The sequence below is a fragment of the Nannobrachium achirus genome (genome assembly GCF_963921795.1).
Source record: "Nannobrachium achirus genome assembly, chromosome: 20".
In the NCBI taxonomy this organism is placed as follows: Eukaryota; Metazoa; Chordata; class Actinopteri; order Myctophiformes; family Myctophidae; genus Nannobrachium; species Nannobrachium achirus.
In genome coordinates this window covers 22430101-22436664 of record NC_137827.1, presented here as the reverse complement: position 1 = coordinate 22436664, position 6564 = coordinate 22430101, and positions in this window count along the sequence as shown.

Below are 6564 nucleotides of genomic sequence, written 5' to 3'. Positions count from 1 at the left end.
CGCTCCATTTAGCGACCCGGTCGCTCGATTTTGCGACCCGGTCGCTGAAAACTACCGACCACGTCGCGACCCGGTTGTAGGTCGCTAAATGATCTCGCCCTCTCTCCAGATCTGTCCGATTTTGCATATTCCTTCCTGATTGGCTAAAATTGGCTTCCAAAGTTTGTAGGATTGAGCCGTTTTGAACAAAATGCCTCAAATCCCAAACGCAAAGTGCAATTATCATGAAATCGCGCAAACACGTTCCCACTAGGCCGAGGAAGAAATGCCACTTAATTTTTTTTAAATCAGCCTCATGGTGGCGCTATAACAGGCCGATTTGTGGTTTTACCTATAACTCCATCGATCAGTTTCAAACTTTGTAAGCGCACTCCCTAGAGGCTAAGGATAAACCTTTGCCCTGCATTTTTCACATCAGCCTTTTATAGCGCCACCTTTGGGCAGACTTATGTAAAACACATTTTTGGATATTACTCCTTGAGATTTTATCCAAAAATCACGCAAATCGGTACACAGTATCTCTATAGTCATGTGATCAAGTCCGATCCGTCTGATATTTCATATTCCATCCTGATTGGCTAATATTAGCTTCCAAAGTTTGCAGGATTGCTCCGTTTTTGAACAAAATGCTTCAAATCATCAACGCAGCTTGCGATTACCGTGAAATTTGCCACACATATTCCCACTACGTCAAGGAACAAATGCTACCTTTTTTCACATTGGCCTGTTATAGCGCCACCAGCAGGTAGAGTTTAGCAAAACACATTTTTGGAACACAATGCTTCAAATCATGCATGCAGCGTCCGATTTCCATGAAAGATCTATGGTGAAGAACACATGCCACCCTTTTTACATTGGCCTATTATACAGTAGCACCACCGGGACACACGGCCTGGTGGAGACCTGTGCTCGGAAGAGCACTGCTTCTAGTTCTATCTGAGACCAAGTCAAATTCTATGTACAGTAGACCTACAGCATGTGAACATACATGGCCAACAAATATATCTGAGCGCTGTGCAATGGTGATTGGTTGTTATGGCAATTCATATTTATTTACTCTAATTGTAATTCAGTTCACGACATTCCTTCATGGTAATTGCTACATGCTGCATGCATGCTGCTGGTAATTAATTCATAGAAAATGTGTGGCCACAGCTAAGAACACTCTAGCAGCAGCAACACATAACATTAATATGTATGCAATGCAATCGTAAACATTTATATCGTGGAATGCAGACTATGAGCCTACTTGATTTGTGCACCTTGTATGTACTGTACAAGTGCCAACACTCAATAGTACAATGGGAACAAAGTGGAGAGGAGAGATATTAAGTCACTTGCCTGTCAGAAACCATTATTACCATGACGAGGACCCAATTTGGAGGAACACTTTTAGGGCCTGACTAGTATGTAGCTTACCACTAAACATCACCTTTTAGAAGGAAATCTTCTTACTGTCTGCGTACGGTTTACTATCCGTTTCTAGGTTTACTGCAACAAAGTGCATTTAAACTATATCATTCTGTAAAGCCATCCTGAAACATCTCATTTCAAAAATCAAATTTACTTAGTTGCTTGCCTTGCTGCTACAATGCTGCACAGAGGCTTGCGATTTTGCTGAGCATTGTCAAAAAGAACTGTGTCATTTCAATTGAATTGTGCTTGCAGGATTATATGACCGTGACGGTCAGGGAAGAATGAAGGCATACAAAAGCCTTGAATGACATGAAGAAACGCTGGGAGATTGAATCAGGAATTCAAAAATTCAAGAAATTAAGTTAATGATATTCTGTCAAAGGCAGAAAAGCTGTGAAAAATATTCTTATAACTAAATTCATTATAAGAACGTGTCACATTTGATAAAGATATGGTAACGGACTGGGCTGAGAAAAACATTAACACTAATATGAGAGCAAGACAATTATGGCAGACAAATGGCTGGTAATTCAATCACTGGGGCAAGACATGTCATGTCAGTCAGTCTATTGACTCTGACAGGACATGCTAGATCCAGCAAACATATATTGACGGATGGCATTAATGTGCTGATGCATCATTGTGTAAATTAGGAACATGTCTCCTTCACCTTTAGCCAAAAGGCTTAGGATTGATCAGGAAAAACATTCAAATAGAGGAACATAGACCCAAGAGTTCAGTGCTGCCATGTATTTAAATCAATGTCTTTCTTTTTCCCCAAAATGTAGTCATTATGCCAATTAATTCTTCATATTCCCACATATTCTGTGTTTCTGCACTGCGCTAAGGCGCTATGCGTCTCTGGGCGCTACATTAATGAAACCAATGAGAGTATGGGCTGCCATTCCCTTTAAAGATCAGCCAATACATTTTGAGTGCATTAAGCGACCAAAAGAAAAATAAATGTCATATTGAAAGGAGAAATGTCCCAAGTGCATACATGGCCATAATATGGTCACAATCCCAATGCTTGCATAAATAAACCTATTTGATACACATACTGTAGGTTTCACCCACATGATACTGATCATAGGAAATGTAAAATCAACAACAATCTAAATTATTATACCGAGTTACACATGAACTGAAGCGCTCAAATCATTGTATTTAAATAGACTAACATTTTAATGGTAAATACAATTGACACAAGGAATTGAAACTCTCACGTCTGCTGATTATAGTAAAATTTGAATAACAGACATTCTTGAGAATGAGTTTGAGTGGGGGGTTCCCGCTGGCCTAGTGGTCCAGGCACATACTACATAGGCTATGATGCCTGACAGCCAGTCGCCGGTTCGAGTCCTGATCCCGACGACAATCACCTTCTCTCACACCCCGTTTCCTGTCTATATCTTCACTGTATACTATCAATAAAGGCAGAAAAGCTAATATATATATATCTTAAAACGGAGTGGGTTTTCTATCCATGCGTGCGTTGTGGCCATCACCAGCCGATGTTTCGTTTTCACTTGATATCTTTTGTACAAAGTACAATCATGGCTGGTACCACAAATGAAAGTAGACTTCCCAAGGACTATGGGGATGTGTCGGCTCATTGTGTCTAAAAATACATATTTAGCCACTTACACGCATGCTCCCACCCCCTGAAATCAAACTCTCTAAAATGGATAAAACGAGAGAAAGAAGTAAATGAAAACATTTTAACATTCATCTTTTCTTTACTTTAATTACAATGAAAAATATATGAACCCTTGTTGTAAAAAAACAAGGGTTTGCGTTCAGCGCCACTTGCATTAGTTACATAAGGATTGCACATCCACAGTGGTGGACAGGTACCCCTGCACCATCCAAGTTCCCAACCATGTTTCGTATACATTGTCATTGCAACCGTCAGGTCGCAAGTTACTATGAAAAGCTCCACTGGCTGTCCGTCTGTCCGTCCGGTCACGTCATACTCTTATCTTGGGCACTGTTGCCCCTATCCATGCCAAACTTTGCACACACACTCCTCGGATGGCAACTCACATTTCTCCTGATTTTTGCAAAATCCATTTTTGGACACTGCTCCTACAGATTTTGGCCTAAAATCACGCAAAGCGGTACACAGTATGTCATCAACATGGATCTGTCCCATTTCCCATATTCCCTCCTCATTGGCTACGATTGCCTTCTTAAGTTTGTGTATGCGACCTGACGGTCGCTTATCTCCTGATTTAGGGAGTCTTACTGGTAATAACTGTTGTTGTGATTTATTTTTTCTAACCGTAATCCAACTCGGAATCTATAACTGCAAAATTGCTTCATTGAAAATCAGAAAATATTATGCAAATATAAGGAAAGGAATCCTCTGAACAGTGACTCTATAAATGTTACAACAAACTGAAATATCACTTTGACATTCAGCACTGAACATTAGCTTGAAAATAGTATTGATAAGATGAGGGCAAAACAACATCGAGTTGCTATAACATCTCAGGTGCATTGTCAGCCTCACAGGAATCAAATGCCATTCATTAAATAATTAACGTTGGCTGGGATGAACTTTGATTTCATCGATCTGGGTGAGTCGAGCGAAAGGAAAATTGATGGGCCAGAAAGGTGTGGCTCACATCCAAACGGCAAGAGAATCTAAGCGGCCAGAGGATTTATTGAACACATTACAGAAACACTCTCACTAGCATGACTAATGCCATCAGAAAACAAAGAAAAAATAAACAAACAACGCAAATTGTGTTTGGCTAATTACTGTTCAGCCATGGTGATGGGCAGAGCAAACAGTGCTCATCACCTGTTACATTATACAGCAAAGCCGTCATGCAGAAAAAAAAAACATTGAACATTGAACCACTGAAGGCATTAATCATGCACGGGAAGAGATTTAGCCGTTTCCAGCCTCTTTGTAATGAAATCATGTGCCAGTTTTAATTTCCTTTTTGTTCTCGGGGGGTGCTGAGTGGTGCGAGGATGGAAGTGCGCCTGGGGTCCCAAAAGGACTGGCTCGTCTGACATCATCAGTGGGGGACTCAATCATGGAGAACTCCAAATCCCAGTCCCTCCCCTATGTTCAAAAACACTGCAGCGGGGAAGACGGTGAATGGGACCGAGTCACCGAACAAAGGGAAGGTACGGCACAAGCAGGCGCTGACAGGCTGCACGGACACCAGGGACGTGCAGAGAATGTTAGAGAGGCAGGGGCTGATATTTCTAAAAGGGCCTTTCTGGTGAAAATATCGAAAAAAGCCGACCTCCAGTGAGCTTGGAGGTCGGCTACTTTCAGTACTTGATACCACACTGAACCAAGCAAGGGTTAGGGTTAGGGTTAGGGTTAGGTCAATACTGGAGATGTGGCGTATGGGCGGTATGGAATGGATTTCTACACAGAGAGGGCAATTATTTTAATATAAGATGCTGCATTCAAGTTCAGGAGACTTTGGACAATTCTGTTGAATGCTGCCTTCAGGTATGGCATGGAAAGAGGGCATTTACGTTTCTTTCACCATAGTAAAAACTGCATTCATTGTCTTGAGAGGGCACTTTTTACAGATGAATAAAAGGGCAGGGGCTCAAGCCCCCTTTGATGTCTATGTGTGCACGTGCCTGGGGAAGGTACTGCACAGGCCGGCGCTGACAGGCTGCACGGACACCGGGGGCATATGAGGTGGGGTCAAAGGTCAGGTGATACCTTTACCACCAGCGTGGGAGAAGCAGGTGTTACCACCAGCCCCAGGGTGTGGCCTCTCTTCCACCTACCCCCCCCCCCCCCCCCCCCCCCCCACACACACACACACACACACACACACACACACACACAGACATACATACACACACACACACATGCAAATACCATGCACAAATACACATGCCAACACAGACATAACAGAAATACACAGATTCACCTACAGTAGAGGTACCACAAACACATAGATTATGCATACACAGAAACAACACGTCCAGACGCCAACGCACACGGAGGCATGCACGTACAACACACACACACACACACACACACACACACACACACACACACACACACACACACACACACACACACACACACACACACACACACACACACACACACACACACACACACACACGCGCGCAGGGGTGGAGACGGGGAAAGGTGGTGAAATAGAAGGTGGTGCACAGAAAGCAGATACTGCTTGTGCAAATTGCCTGACGCTGCCACCTCCTCTTTGCCAGATTAACTCTGCAGGGCAGGGAAGAAAAGGAGGATGGGAGGGAAGGGGGAGAGCGAGCATGGGGGCTGGGTTGAGTCCCTTCATCAAAGCGCCTTTCTTTTCTTCTCGCTCCATCTCTGTGTGAGGAAGCGCCAGCGCCAGAGTGGGCAATCCATTCTGTGTTTGTATGTCAAGCAGTGCTCGAACGCACAAGGGTGTTGTTTGCCAAAAGAGACCAGATCTACAAGTGCGTGATCTGTTCATTTTGGCAAGCAACACCTGCATACTACAGAGAATAAATTATGCATTATAACAATTACGATTAACAATTCAGGCATTAAGCAGATGCTCTTATCCATCCAGAGTGACTTACACGTTCAAATACTGCTAAATCAGAGTAGATGGCATGAACCGTAGCCAACAAAGGAAAACAAATTAGTGCTTCAAAGAAACTAGTATACCAAAACTAAACAACATGCTATCTAAATAACATTCTTAACATTTGTGGTCAAGTGTTATACTGCAAATCCCCACCTAAAAAGAAATTTCGAGCATTTCCTCCCAGAGTCTTGCATAACATTATACACCATCTCATAACATCATCACATTTACAGCGCTGTTTAGGCTCAATTACATCAATAAACAGGCTGTGGAATTTGCTGGGCGTCATCCCGGTGAGCCCATCCAATATATTAAAAGCAGATGTGCAGAGGGGGCAGAGCTCTGGAATAGCAATGAAATGTATGCGACATACTCCAGACCTATTATTCCAATTCCACCTCCTGTGTCCTATGTGTGAGCATGCTGGATCCAAAGGCCTGGGGCCAGTATGCTTTATTTGTAGTGCCTATGCCCGAGGGCATGAGGTTGACCCTCAACTCTGGGACACAGATCTGCTGACAGGCCCTACACACTCTATTGTGAGGCTGTCACAATCTCCACCATA